At 45.5% G+C, this 15,191-nt stretch overlaps 1 long non-coding RNA gene across 3 annotated transcripts in view; it reads right to left on the reverse strand.

Annotated features, from left to right (window-relative positions):
• The window catches only part of LOC130357067 (uncharacterized), a 170,923-nt gene that overhangs the window by 41,053 nt on the left and 114,679 nt on the right, over positions 1-15,191 (reverse strand). For all 3 annotated transcript variants that reach the window (XR_008889099.1, XR_008889098.1, XR_008889100.1), the window contains exon 2: positions 12,344-12,425. This is a non-coding gene — a long non-coding RNA (uncharacterized LOC130357067). The remainder of the gene's footprint in view (positions 1-12,343; positions 12,426-15,191) is intronic.

Genomic DNA, 15,191 nt, shown 5'->3' on the forward strand with positions numbered 1-15,191 from the left:
TTGGCCTGGAATAATGAGGCTCTCTGCGTGACCTTCAAGAAAGGTTTATCCAGCCACATCAAGGATTGTCTGGCCGCACGAGAGATACCCTCCTCCCTGACTGAACTCATCCAGTTGGCTACCCGCATTGACATGCGTTACATTGAAAGACGCCAGGAGCTTCGCCAGGAAAAGGATCTTGTTCGCCCCAGGCGTAATCCGCGCCAGGTCCCTCTCTCACAGCATCCATTGCAACCTGTTTCTGTGCCTTCCGCTGAGGAGGCCATGCAAGTGGACCGGTCTTGTCTGACCCAACAAGAGAGGACTCGACGTAGGAACGAGAACTTGTGCCTATATTGTGCGAGCTCCGAACATTTCTTAAAGGACTGTCCTCTTCGTCCTCTGCGTCAGGGAAAACGCACGCACCTTGTGAACGTGGGAGAGGCGTTACTAGGTGTGAATCCTCCCTCTCCACGCCTGACTGTACAAGTACGGATTTCCTTGCCCACTAAGTCTTCCTTCTCTGCCAAGGCTTTTCTGGAGCTTTCATTGAAGCTTCATTGGTCAATAAATTCGACATCCTTGTTACCCGTCTCCTTAAACCATTCTACATTACCTCCGTGAATGGTCAAAATCTGGACTGTACCGTGCGTTATTGCACTCAACCCTTGCGCATGGGTGTGTTACGCCGAGCGCTCCGGGTCCCCGCTCCTCCCCGGAGCGCTCGCAGCGTTCTCTCATTCGCAGCGCCCCGGTCAGACCTGCTGACCGGGTGCGCTGCGATATTACTCCCAGCCGGGATGCGATTCGCGATGCGGGATGCACCCGCTTGCGATGCGCATCTCGGCTCCTGTACCTGACCCGTTCCCCGTCTGTGTTGTCCCGCGCGCGCGGCCCCGCTCCATAGGGCGCGCGCGCGCCGGGTCTCTGCAATTTAAAGGGCCACTGCGCCACTGATTGGCGCAGCAGGCCTAATCAGTATCCTCACCTGTGCACTCCCTACTTATACCTCACTTCCCCTGCACTCCCTCGCCGGATCTTGTTGCCATTGTGCCAGTGAAAGCACAGACCTCCTGCCGTTGCCCCTGACTACGATCCTTGCTGCCTGCCCTGACCTTCTGCTACGTCCGACCTTGCTCTTGTCTACTCCCTTGTACCACGCTTATCTCAGCAGTCAGAGAGGTTGAGCCGTTGCCGGTGGATACGACCTGGTTGCTACCGCCGCTGCAAGACCATCCCGCTTTGCGGCGGGCTCTGGTGAATACCAGTAGCAACTTAGAACCGGTCCACCGACACGGTCCACGCCAATCCCTCTCTGGCACAGAGGATCCACCTCCAGCCAGCCGAATCGTGACAGTAGATCCGGCCATGGATCCCGCTGAGGTCCAGCTGCCAGTTGTCGCCGACCTCACCACGGTGGTCACCCAGCAGTCGCAACAGATAGCGCAACAAGGCCACCAGCTGTCTCAACTGACCGTGATGCTACAGCAGCTACTACCACAGCTTCAGCAATCATCTCCTCCGCCAGCTCCTGCACCTCCTTCGCAGCGAGTGGCCGCTTCCAGCCTCCGATTATCCTTGCCGGATAAATTTGATGGGGACTCTAAGTTTTGCCGTGGTTTTCTTTCGCAATGTTCCCTGCATTTGGAGATGATGTCGGGCCAGTTTCCAACTGAAAGGTCTAAGTTGGCTTTTGTAGTCAGCCTTCTGTCTGGGAAAGCCCTGTCATGGGCCACACCGCTCTGGGACCGCAATGATCCTGTCACTGCCTCTGTACACTCCTTCTTCACGGAGATTCGAAGTGTCTTTGAGGAACCTGCCCGAGCCTCTTCTGCCGAGACTGCCCTGCTGAACCTGGTCCAGGGTAATTCTTCTGTTGGCGAGTACACCATCCAATTCCGTACTCTTGCCTCCGAATTATCCTGGAATAACGAGGCCCTCTGCGCGACCTTTAAAAAAGGCCTATCCAGTAACATTAAAGATGTGCTGGCCGCACGAGAAATTCCTGCTAACCTGCATGAACTTATTCATCTTGCCACCCGCATTGACATGCGTTTTTCCGAAAGGCATCAGGAGCTCCGCCAGGATATGGACTTTGTTCGCGCGAGGCGGTTTCTCTCCCCGGCTCCTCTCTCCTTTGGTCCTCTGCAATCCGTTCCTGTGCCTCCCGCCGTGGAGGCTATGCAAGTTGACCGGTCTCGCTTGACACCTCAAGAGAGGACACGACGCCGCATGGAGAACCTTTGCCTGTACTGTGCCGGTACCGAACATTTCTTGAAGGATTGTCCTATCCATCCTCCTCACCAGGAAAGACGCACGCTGACTCCGCACAAAGGTGAGACAGCTCTTGATGTGAACTCCACTGTGCTTCTCCACTTCTTACTGTGCCTGTGCGGATATCTTCTTCTACCTTCTCCTTCTCTGCTATGGCCTTCTTGGATTCCGGATCTGCAGGAAATTTTATTTTGGCCTCTCTCATCAACAGGCTCAACATCCCGGTGACCAGTCTTGCCAGACCCCTCTACATCAACTCTGTTAATAATGAAAGATTGGACTGTACCGTGCGTTACCGCACGGAACCCCTCTTAATGTGCATCGGACCCCATCACGAAAAAATTGAATTTTTGGTCCTCTCTAACTGCACTTCAGAAATTCTTCTTGGATTACCGTGGCTTCAACGCCATTCCCCAACCCTTGATTGGACCACAGGGGAAATCAAGAACTGGGGTACTTCTTGCCACAAGGACTGTCTTAAACCGGCTCCCAGTACTCACAGTCGAGACCCTGTAGTTCCCCCGGTATCTGGTCTTCCTAAGGCCTATCTGGACTATGCTGATGTTTTTTGCAAAAAACAAGCAGAGACTTTGCCTCCTCACAGGCCTTATGACTGTCCTATTGACCTCCTCCCGGGTACTACTCCACACCCGGGGCAGAATCTATACTCTGTCTTCTCCAGAAACCCAAGCCATGTCGGAATACATCCAGGAGAATTTAAAAAAGAGGTTTATCCGCAAGTCCTCCTCTCCTGCCGGAGCTGGATTTTTTTTTTCTCCAAAAAAGACGGCTCCCTACGCCCTTGCATTGATTACCGCAGACTTAATAAAATCACGGTAAAAAACCGCTACCCCCTACCTCTTATCTCGGAACTCTTTGACCGCCTACGAGGCGCCCACATCTTTACCAAGCTGGACTTAAGAGGTTCTTATAATCTCATCCGCATCAGGGAGGGGGACGAATGGAAGACTGCATTTAACACCAGAGATGGACACTTTGAGTATCTGGTTATGCCCTTTGGCCTTTGCAACGCCCCTGCCGTCTTCCAAGACTTTGTAAATGAAATTTTTCGTGATCTTCTATATACTTGTGTTCTGGTTTACCTGGACGATATTCTGATTTTTTCTGCCAACTTAGAAGAACACCGCCAGCATGTCCGCATGGTTCTTCAGAGACTTCGGGACAATCAACTTTATGCCAAAATGGAAAAATGTCTCTTTGAATGTCAGTCTCTTCCTTTCCTAGGATACTTAGTCTCAGGCCAGGGACTACAAATGGACCCAGATAAACTATCTGCCGTATTAGATTGGCCACGCCCCTCCGGACTCCGTGCTATCCAACTTTTTTTAGGGGTTCGCCAATTATTCCAGACAATTTATTCCACACTTTTCCACTATTGTGGCTCCTATAGTGGCTCTAAACAAGAAAAACGCCAATCCTAAGTCCTGGTCTCCTCAAGCGGAAGACGCATTTAAACATCTCAAGTCTGCCTTTTCTTCTGCTCCCGTACTCTCCAGACCTGACCCATCTAAACCCTTCTTATTGGAGGTAGACGCCTCCTCAGTGGGAGCTGGAGCAGTTCTTCAACAAAAAAATTATTCCGGGCATGCTGTTACTTGTGGGTTTTTTTCTAGGACCTTCTCTCCGGCGGAGAAAAACTACTCCATTGGTGATCGAGAATTACTGGCCATAAAATTGTCGCTTGAGGAATGGAGGCACCTGCTGGAGAGATCCAAATATCCAGTTATTATATACACTGACCACAAGAATCTCTCTTATCTCCAGTCTGCCCAACGACTGAACCCTCGCCAAGCTAGGTGGTCGTTGTTCTTTGCCCGTTTTAACTTTGAAATCCATTTTTGCCCTGCTGACAAGAACATTAGGGCCGATGCCCTCTCTCGTTCTTCAGATGCCTCTGAAGTGGAAGCCTCTCCGCAACACATCATTCCTCCGGACTGTCTGATCTCCACTTCTCCAGCTTCCATCAGACAAACTCCTCCAGGGAAGACCTTCGTTTCTCCACGCCAGCGCCTCGGGATTCTCAAGTGGGGACACTCCTCCCACCTCGCAGGCCATGCTGGCATCAAAAAATCCTTTCAACTCATCTCTCGATTTTATTGGTGGCCTAATCTGGAGACTGATGTTGTTGATTTCGTGCGGCTTGTACTGTCTGTACTCCTCGCCAGAAGCCTGCTGGTCTCCTTCATCCTTTGCCTGTTCCTGAACAACCTTGGTCACAGATTGGTATGGACTTTATTACTGACTTGCCTTTATCCCGTGGCAACACAGTTGTTTGGGTGGTCGTTGATCGATTCTCCAAGATGGCACATTTTATCCCTCTTCCAGGCCTTCCTTCAGCGCCTCAGTTGGCAAAGCAATTTTTTATACACATTTTTCGCCTTCACGGGTTGCCCACGCATATCGTCTCGGATAGAGGCGTTCAATTTGTGTCTAAATTCTGGAGGGCCCTCTGTAAGCAGCTCAAGATCAAATTAAACTTCTCTTCTTCTTATCATCCCCAATCCAATGGGCAAGTAGAAAGAATTAATCAGGTCCTGGGTGACTATTTGCAACATTTTGTTTCCTCCCGCCAGGATGACTGGGCAGATCTTCTACCATGGGCCGAATTCTCATACAACTTCAAAGTCTCCGAATCTTCAGCTAAATCCCCATTCATCGTGGTGTACGGCCGTCACCCTCTTCCCCCCCCCTTCCCACTCCCATGCCCTCTGGTTTGCCTGCTGTTGATGAAGTGACTCGAGACCTTTCCACCATATGGAAAGAAACCCAAAATTCTCTTTTACAGGCTTCATCCCGGATGAAAAAATTTGCTGATAAGAAAAGAAGAACTCCCCCCATTTTTGCTCCCGGAGACAAGGTATGGCTCTCCGTTAAGTATGTCCGCTTTCGTGTCCCCAGTTATAAACTGGGACCACGCTATCTTGGTCCTTTCAAAATCATGTGCCAGATCAACCCTGTCTCTTACAAAATCCTTCTTCCTCCTTCTCTCCGTATTCCCAATGCCTTCCATGTCTCTCTCCTTAAACCACTCATCCTTAACCGCTTCTCTCCCAAAGTTGTTTCTCCCACTCCTGTTTCCGGTTCATCTGATGTCTTTTCGGTGAAGGAGATTCTAGCATCCAAGACAGTCAGAGGTAAAAGATTCTTCTTGGTTGACTGGGAGAATTGTGGCCCAGAGGAGAGATCTTGGGAGCCTGAGGACAACATCCTGGACAAAAGTCTTATCCTCAGGTTCTCAGGCTCCAAGAAGAGGGGGAGACCCAAGGGGGGGGGTACTGTTACGCCGAGCGCTCCGGGTCCCCACTCCTCCCCGGAGCGCTCGCAGCATTCTCTCATTCGCAGCGCCCCGGTCAGACCTGCTGACCGGGTGCGCTGCGATATTACTCCCAGCCGGGATGCGATTCGCGATGCGGGACGCGCCTGCTCGCGATGCGCATCTCGGCTCCTGTACCTGACCCGTTCCCCGTCTGTGTTGTCCCTGCGCGCGCGGCCCCGCTCCTTAGGGCGCGTGCGCCGGGTCTCTGCGATTTAAAGGGCCACTGCGCCACTGATTGGCGCAGCAGGCCTAATCAGTATCCTCACCTGTGCACTCCCTACTTATACCTCACTTCCCCTGCACTCCCTCGCCGGATCTTGTTGCCATTGTGCCAGTGAAAGCGTTTCCTTGTGTGTTCCTAGCCTGTGTTCCAGACCTCCTGCCGTTGCCCCTGACTACGATCCTTGCTGCCTGCCCTGACCTTCTGCTATGTCCGACCTTGCTCTTGTCTACTACCTTGTACCACGCTTATCTCAGCAGTCAGAGAGGTTGAGCCGTTGCCGGTGAATACTACCTGGTTGCTACCGCCGCTGCAAGACCATCCCGCTTTGCGGCGGGCTCTGGTGAATACCAGTAGCAACTTAGAACCGGTCCACCGACACGGTCCACGCCAATCCCTTTCTGGCACAGAGGATCCACCTCCAGCCAGCCGAATCGTGACAGGGTGTTGGTGTTCACCATCATGAGGACATAGAATTTTTTGTACTTCCTAACTGTACCTCAGAAGTCTTACTTGGTCTGCCCTGGCTGCAGCGCCACACACCTACCCTAGATTTGTCCACAGGGGATGTTAAAAGTTGGGGTCCTTCCTATCACAAGCAATGCTTGAAGTCTCTACCCATTTGTCAACTTTCCATCACTACACCTCTGCCAGGCTTACCTAAGGCCTACCAGGACTTCTCTGATGTGTTCTGTAAAAAGCAAGCAAAGGTACTACCACCACACAGATCCTTTGACTGTCCCATTGACTTGCTTCCGGGCACTACACCATCCCGTGGCAGGATTATCCCGCTTTCCGCTCCAGAAATGCAGGCCATGTCTGAATATATACAAGAAAAACTTAAAAAGGGTTTTATCAGAAAATCTTCATCTCCTGCAGGAGCAGGCTTCTTTTTCGTTGCTAAAAAAGATGGATCCTTACGGCCTTGCATTGATTACCATGGTCTTAACAAAATTACTGTAAAAAAACGTTATCCTTTGCCTCTCATCTCAGAACTATTTGACCGCCTACGGGGAGCAAAAATCTTTACCAAACTCGATCTCAGGGGTGCCTATAATCTCATCCGTATTAGAGAAGGCGACGAATAGAAAACCGCGTTCAATACTAGAGATGGACACTTTGAGTATCTTGTCATGCCCTTTGGGCTTTGCAATGCCCCTGCAGTCTTCCAGGACTTTGTTAATGAGATTTTTCAGGACTTGCTGTATTCCTGTGTGGTAGTCTATCTTGATGACATCCTCATTTTTTCCTCCAACTTAGACGAACATCGCCTCCATGTCCGTCAAGTGCTCCAGCGTCTACGCAAAAACCTTCTTTATGCCAAGATTGAAAAATGTCTCTTTGACCGCAGTAGTCTACCCTTCCTGGGATACATAGTATCCGGTCAGGGCCTTCAAATGGACCCTGACAAGCTATCTGCGGTTTTAGATTGGCCACGCCCCACTGGTCTACGAGCTATTCAACGCTTTCACTGATTTGCAAATTATTACCGTCAATTTATTCCCCACTTCTCCACTATCATTGCTCCTATTGTAGCATTAACCAAGAAAAATGCTAATCCGAAATGGTCACCGCAGGCGGAGGAAGCCTTCAACCACCTCAAAGCTGCTTTTGCCTCTGCTCCTGTACTATCCAGGCCTGATCCAGAAGGCCCTTGTACACAGGGCTGCCATCAGGAACGTACAGCCCAGTAAGTGGCTCGGGTTCCCAGGGGGCCCTGGCCCCTGCTGGACCCCCCTGTAGCAGCCCCAACACACCCCTTGTGCCAAATCATCCCCCCCCCTGTGCCAAATCATCCCCCCTGTGCCAAATCATCCCCTCATCCTCTTGCCAAATCATTTCCCCCTCCCCTCATGCCAAATCATTCCTCCATTCCCTCATCCCCCTATTCTTCTTCCTTCTTACCTGGCCAGCAGAAAGTGACGAGTGACGCTCCCATGCACCTCACTCAGTGAAAACAGTGACGACCATGAGCAGCGGCAGCTGCTCGAAATGAAGAGTGACGTATGAAGAGTGACGTATGAAGAGTGACGTATGAAGAGTGACGTATGAAGAGTGACGTATGGAGCGTCACTCGTTGAGTGAAGTGCAGAGGAGCGTCACTCGTCACTGCCTACTGGCCAGGTAAGAAGTAAGGCTTCTTTCACACTGATGTTTGTGCCCGTCAGGTACCGGCTGTTAGGAAGATAGCGGGAGAAAAATGTGTGCATGTCACGTGTATTTCTCCCGCTATCATAACGGGACTTATAACAGACGTTAGAGGAATCCCTTTGAAGTGAATGGGATCCTCTTTGCCCGCTATAACTCCCGTTTTGCTCCGTTACAATAATGACGTAGAAAAAAAAATAAAGAGCCATTAACGCCCGTTTGTAATGGAGCAATAGTATAGTGTGAAAGGGGCCTAAGAAGAACAGAAGGATGAGGGAATGATTTGGCACTACTTTTCCTAATTAATTATATTGTTGAGATTTTTTTAAAGCCTTATAAGGGTACGTTCACACGTACAGGATCCTGCGCAGATTTGATCTGCAGGATTTGTAACTGCAGATTAGAAGCTGCGCTCAATCATTTAGTTTACATTGAAATCTTCAGCAGAAAATCCTGCGCATCCAATATGCGTATGTGTGAACGTACCCTTACAGTGCAAAATTATTGATTTATATTTAGCTTTTTATCATGTTTTGTAGGTAATTACACTCTGGAGTGAGTACAGAACAGTATTCCGTCATTTAGAAAGATGTTTAAGCCTTTTTTCCCAATAGTGGACACTTTTTTTTATTCCCCGTGAGTGTCCACTATTGGGATTCTACAGTATTTGGACACTGTTATTATTTGGGTAGTCCAGGTCTGTTAGTATACAGCGATATTGTTTGGGCATTGTTTAGGTTTGTGCACTATGTTGTGCTATAATTTTGGGGTGTCATGAACGCGGTGCTACGTACAAGTATTATAGACCTGGTAAGGCATCATAGTTTCACAGCGCGTATGATCAACCACAGGTAGGGGCTTGTGTCCAGAATCCCAGTGCCACCCCTGCTTATAGCAAAAATTACAATCCATAACATTTGGCAGAAGGTTTTACCTCTTCTAACCATTCAGAATACTGACTTTATTATATCACTCTTGTATTGTGATCATTGTGTCTGCAGGGAGTAGGGGGAAGGGATTGGGTTTCCTTATTGTCTATCTTGTCTTTAGCAGAAGTGATTTGGGTAAAGAACAATATATAGTAGGAAATAGAGGACAACCACAAAGTTCTATCATAATGCTGAATAATTGGACATCAACACTGAACTTGTTCTCGATCATCATCCCGGCAGGTTTCTAGTACCAAAAGTTTTAAGCGTAGATTTCACTTTCCATAGAATTTTTTTCCAAGTTAGAGACCCCCCTAAAAATATCAGTCCCTAAAGGGGTATATGTACAGAAGTTGTCTGTAAGATCTACATCAATATTCTTATATTTTCAATATTTGTTCTTGTTAAGATCTCTCCAAAACTCAGTGAATATAAAGGTGTTCAATAATAGAATAATTCTTACTAATGACCACCAGAGGGAGCTTTGCCTCTTCCTTTTGTGTTCCTGCTGTTATTTTGCATTTGTCTCTCAAGGACAAACACTGAATGCATTTACTAACACACAAGTGTATAGAGGTGAACTCTGCCTGCTCCGTATACACAGACTGTTACATTGCTGCAGTTAAAAAAAATTCTTCAGGCATCATATAACCATGTGACAAGTAATGTAATTTCTCAATGTCACAAATCTATGTCAGTGTTTCCCAACCAGGGGGCCTCCAGCTGTTGCAAAACTACAACATGCCTGCTGGGAGTTGTAGTTTTGAAACAGCTGGAGGCACCCTTGTTGGGAAACACTGATTTTTCTTTGTTTTTTCATCCCCTCCTTCTCACCTTAGTGGTAAACAAGATTCATATTCATTTATTTATTAATTCATTCATTCAATTATTTATTAATATTTTTTTATATATATCTATCTATTTTTTAATGAATGAATTAACTAATTAATTTATTCATTTATGTATGCATTTATTTTATTTTATGAATTATGTTGTTTGTTTATTCATGTTTATTCATTCATTTATTTAATAATCTACTTTTTTTTTATGTTTTCTTTATTTCTTTTTAAACAAATAAAAAAAAAATGAACATGTCCAAACATTAACACACTGTTACATCTCCATTATCCATATACAATTGTTTACATTCCCTGAGCCGTTGTCCCGGCCGGCTCCCTGGAAACTGAAAAACCCCAAAACATGTCAAACAAACAATTATTTTCTAATTTTTCCCCTCCCACTAATTTATTTAATATTTTTCTTTTTATTTAATTTATTAATTAATTATTTTGTTTATGTATTCATGTATTTGTTTATTTCTTTATGTTTTTTAATTAATTAATAAACAAATTTATTTATTTATTTACTTATGTATTTTTATTTTATTTACTTATTAATTTATTTGTTTATCTTCTTATTTTTTTTTTTTTTTATTTAACTATTTTATGTAATAAATTCCTAACATTTTCCTGGTCTTTAGATCACAGACATGTCACACATTATCATTGCAGACTAAGATGGAAATAAGGGTATAATTTTATTTATTTTTTTGTAATCACTGCAATCCAATAGCCTTAGGCCATGTTTACAAGGTAAAATATTTGCATAATGTCCACCCGGAAAACACGGACAGACATTTTACATATAGCTGGTTACGGCAAAGCATGCTGACGCAATGACCGCTCACAAATGTGCCATTTCCATAGACAGCAATTCCCCCTAAAGAATTGACATGTCATGTGAGGCCAAATTTGGGATTTTTGCGCCAGATGTTTCTGCCACCGAAATTCTGCCTTGTACACGGTGCTGCAGAATCCAATTGAAAATAATAGGACTCGGCTGCAAAAAAAATTCTGAGTAGAGTATTTCTGCTGGATTCTGCTTACAAATTCCACCATGTGAACATAGCCTTAAAGGGGAATTCCAGCCCTAGAAAAAAATGTTTCCCCTATCCACAGGTTAGGATAGTATTTCCACATCCAGTATGCCTCCAGCTGTTGCAAAACTACAACTTCCAGTATGCTGGGAGTTGTAGTTTTGCAACAGCTGGTGGCACCCTGTTTGGGAAACACCGAGATTGGGGATAACCCTTTTTTTTAGACTATTATCTGTATCCCAAAATGGTGCCATTAAAAACACAAGAAAACCAAGCCCTCATATGGTTACAGCTTAAAAAAAAATTGTTAAAGAGGTATTCAAGCCTTATATACAGGATAAAGGGATAAATGTCTGATCATGGGGGTCCCGGAGCCCCCCACAATCTCTAAAATGGAGCCCCGGCTTTTCCCGCTGAATGGAGTGGGGAGTAGACACACGTTTCCTTTATCATCTATGAAAACGCCGGAGATACCCATCATCTTTCTTTATAGGGTACTCCAGTGGAAAATCATTTTTTTTTTAATATAAACTGGCTCCAGAAAGATACAGATTTGTAAATTACTTTTATTAAAAAGATCTTAATCCTTCCAGTACTTATCAGCTGCTGTATACAACAGAAGAAGTTGGGTTGTTCTTTGTTGTCTGACCGCAGTGCTCTCTGCTGACACCTCTGTCCATCTCAGGAATTGTCCAGAATAGGAGCAAATCCCCATAGCAAACCTATCCTGCTCCTGACATTGTTCCTGATATGGACAGAGGTGTCAGCAGAGAGCACTGTGGTCAGGCAGAAAACAACTTCGTATTGGGAGGATTACGATTTTTTAATAGAAGTAATTAAAAAATCTGTATAACTTTCTGGCACCAGTTGATTTGAAAAAAAATTTTTTCCACCGGAGTACCCCTTTAAGAGGTTTAACTGTACGTTACCTAGAAATTAGAGATGAGCGAACTTACAATAAATTCAATTTGTCACGAACTTCTCGGCTCGGCAGTAGATGACTTATCCTGCATAAATTAGTTCAGCTTTCAGGTGCTCCCGTGGGCTGGAAAAGGTGGATACATTCCTAGGAGACTCTTTCCTAGGACTGTATCCACCTTTTCCAGCCCACCAGAGCACCTGAAAGCTGAACTAATTTATGCAGGATAAGTCATCAACTGCCGAGCTGAGAAGTTCATGACAAATCGAATTTACTGTAAGTTCGCTCATCTCTACTAGAAATCATAGTGCACATCACTTAGTGAATATTCAGCAAAAAAAGACGATTTAATGATCCCCCTAAGTACAGACAGTTTACAGTAAAAGCCCATAATAGCAATTTTCGCAGCTTTCTAAACTCCACCTAATAACAGCCATGGCATGGGATGTAAGCAGATTCCACCTATGAGCTGGGTTATTGTAGATCCCTGTAATTTAGTATCAATGGAGACCACAACAATTCTGAGCTCTGTGCTCTTATACCACCCACGTTATAATGTACTGAGGCTGAGAGAGCAGGTTCTGCAGTTATTGCTTCACTGAACCTACAAGGGCTGCGGGGCTGACCTCTGCTTAGCATAAGCTTTGAGCTTCTTACTTACCAGTCATGCGGCCGTCTGTGTATTACTGTATTCAGGACATGTTACCATCATTTGGTTCCTCGATGGTTGCCTTAGTATTTTACTGTGAATATAAAATATACCGCAGTATTCAATAATATTCAAAAACAAATGGAGCATAGAATATGTTGTTTATAATGCTAAATAATCTGCTTATAACATGGAAATCAAACTGCCGTATTTTTCACCGTATAAGATGCACTTTTTCTTCCCCAAGAAGAGCAATATGCAATTTTGTCTAGTTTAGTTTGGTTGTGGCCGGGCTCCATCTTCTTGGTTTTAAAGTAGTTGATGTTTCTGTCCTCTCAGATCGGATTCCTATTAATGTTCTCCCCCTCGCAGATAATGTTCTCAACCCCATCACAGATAATGTTCTCCCCCTCGCAGATAATGTTCTCATCCCCATCACAGATAATGTTCTCATCCCCATCACAGATAATGTTCTCATCCCCATCACAGATAATGTTCTCCCCCATCACAGATAATGTTCTCATCCCCATCACAGATAATGTTCTCATCCCCATCACAGATAATGTTCTCATCCCCATCACAGATAATGTTCTCCCCATCACAGATAATGTTCTCCTCCCCATCACAGATAATGTTCTCCTCCCCATCACAGATAATGTTCTCATCCCCATCACAGATAATGTTCTCCCCCCCATCACAGATAATGTTCTTCCCCCATCACAGAAAATGTTCTTCCCCCATCACAGATAATGTTCTCTCCCCATCACAGATAATGTTCTCTCCCCATCACAGATAATGTTCTCTCTCCATCACAGATAATGTTCCCCCCATCACAGAGAATGTTCTCCCCATCACAGAGAATGTTCTCAACCCCATCACAGATAATGTTCTCATCCCCATCACAGATAATGTTCTCATCCCCATCACAGATAATGTTCTCATCCCCATCACAGATAATGTTCTCATCCCCATCACAGATAATGTTCTCCCCCATCACAGATAATGTTCTCATCCCCATCACAGATAATGTTCTCATCCCCATCACAGATAATGTTCTCATCCCCATCACAGATAATGTTCTCATCCCCATCACAGATAATGTTCTCCCCATCACAGACAATGTTCTCCTCCCCATCACAGATAATGTTCTCATCCCCATCACAGACAATGTTCTACTCCCCATCACAGATAATGTTCTCATCCCCATCACAGATAATGTTCTCATCCCTATCACAGATAATGTTCTCCCCCTCGCAGATAATGTTCTCATCCCCAACGCACATAATGTTTTCATTTCCATCACAGATAATGTTCTCATCCCCATCACAGATAATGTTCTCATCCCCATCACAGATAATGTTCTCATCCCCATCACAGATAATGTTCTCCCCCCATCACAGAAAATGTTCTTCCCCCATCACAGATAATGTTCTCTCCCCATCACAGATAATGTTCTCTCCCCATCACAGATAATGTTCTCTCCCCATCACAGATAATGTTCTCCCCATCACAGAGAATGTTCTCCCCATCACAGATAGTGTTCTCAACCCCATCACAGATAATGTTCTCATCCCCATCACAGATAATGTTCTCATCCCCATCACAGATAATGTTCTCCCCATCACAGATAATGTTCTCATCCCCATCACAGATAATGTTCTCATCCCCATCACAGATAATGTTCTCCCCCTCGCAGATAATGTTCTCATCCCCAACGCACATAATGTTTTCATTTCCATCAAAGATAATGTTCTCATCCCCATCACAGATAATGTTCTCATCCCCATCACAGATAATGTTCTCATCCCCATCACAGATAATGTTCTCATCCCCATCACAGATAATGTTCTCCCCCATCACAGATAATGTTCTCATCCCCATCACAGATAATGTTCTCATCCCCATCACAGATAATGTTCTCATCCCCATCACAGATAATGTTCTCCCCATCACAGACAATGTTCTCCTCCCCATCACAGATAATGTTCTCATCCCCATCACAGATAATGTTCTCATCCCCATCACAGATAATGTTCTCATCCCCATCACAGATAATGTTCTCATCCCCATCACAGATAATGTTCTCCCCCTCGCAGATAATGTTCTCATCCCCAACGCACATAATGTTTTCATTTCCATCACAGATAATGTTCTCATCCCCATCACAGATAATGTTCTCATCCCCATCACAGATAATGTTCTCATCCCCATCACAGATAATGTTCTCCCCCCATCACAGATAATGTTCTTCGCCCATCACAGAAAATGTTCTTCCCCCATCACAGATAATGTTCTCTCCCATCACAGATAATGTTCTCTCCCCATCACAGATAATGTTCTCTCCCCATCACAGATAATGTTCCCCCCATCACAGAGAATGTTCTCCCCATCACAGAGAATGTTCTCAACCCCATCACAGATAATGTTCTCAACCCCATCACAGATAATGTTCTCATCCCCATCACAGATAATGTTCTCATCCCCATCACAGATAATGTTCTCATCCCCATCACAGATAATGTTCTCATCCCCATCACAGATAATGTTCTCCCCCATCACAGATAATGTTCTCATCCCCATCACAGATAATGTTCTCATCCCCATCACAGATAATGTTCTCATCCCCATCACAGATAATGTTCTCATCCCCATCACCGATAATGTTCTCCCCATCACAGACAATGTTCTCCTCCCCATCACAGATAATGTTCTCATCCCCATCACAGATAATGTTCTCATCCCCATCACAGATAATGTTCTCATCCCCATCACAGATAATGTTCTCATCCCCATCACAGATAATGTTCTCCCCCTCGCAGATAATGTTCTCATCCCCAACGCACATAATGTTTTCATTTCC

The sequence above is a fragment of the Hyla sarda genome, chromosome 2 (genome assembly GCF_029499605.1).
Source record: "Hyla sarda isolate aHylSar1 chromosome 2, aHylSar1.hap1, whole genome shotgun sequence".
NCBI lineage: Eukaryota > Metazoa > Chordata > Amphibia > Anura > Hylidae > Hyla > Hyla sarda.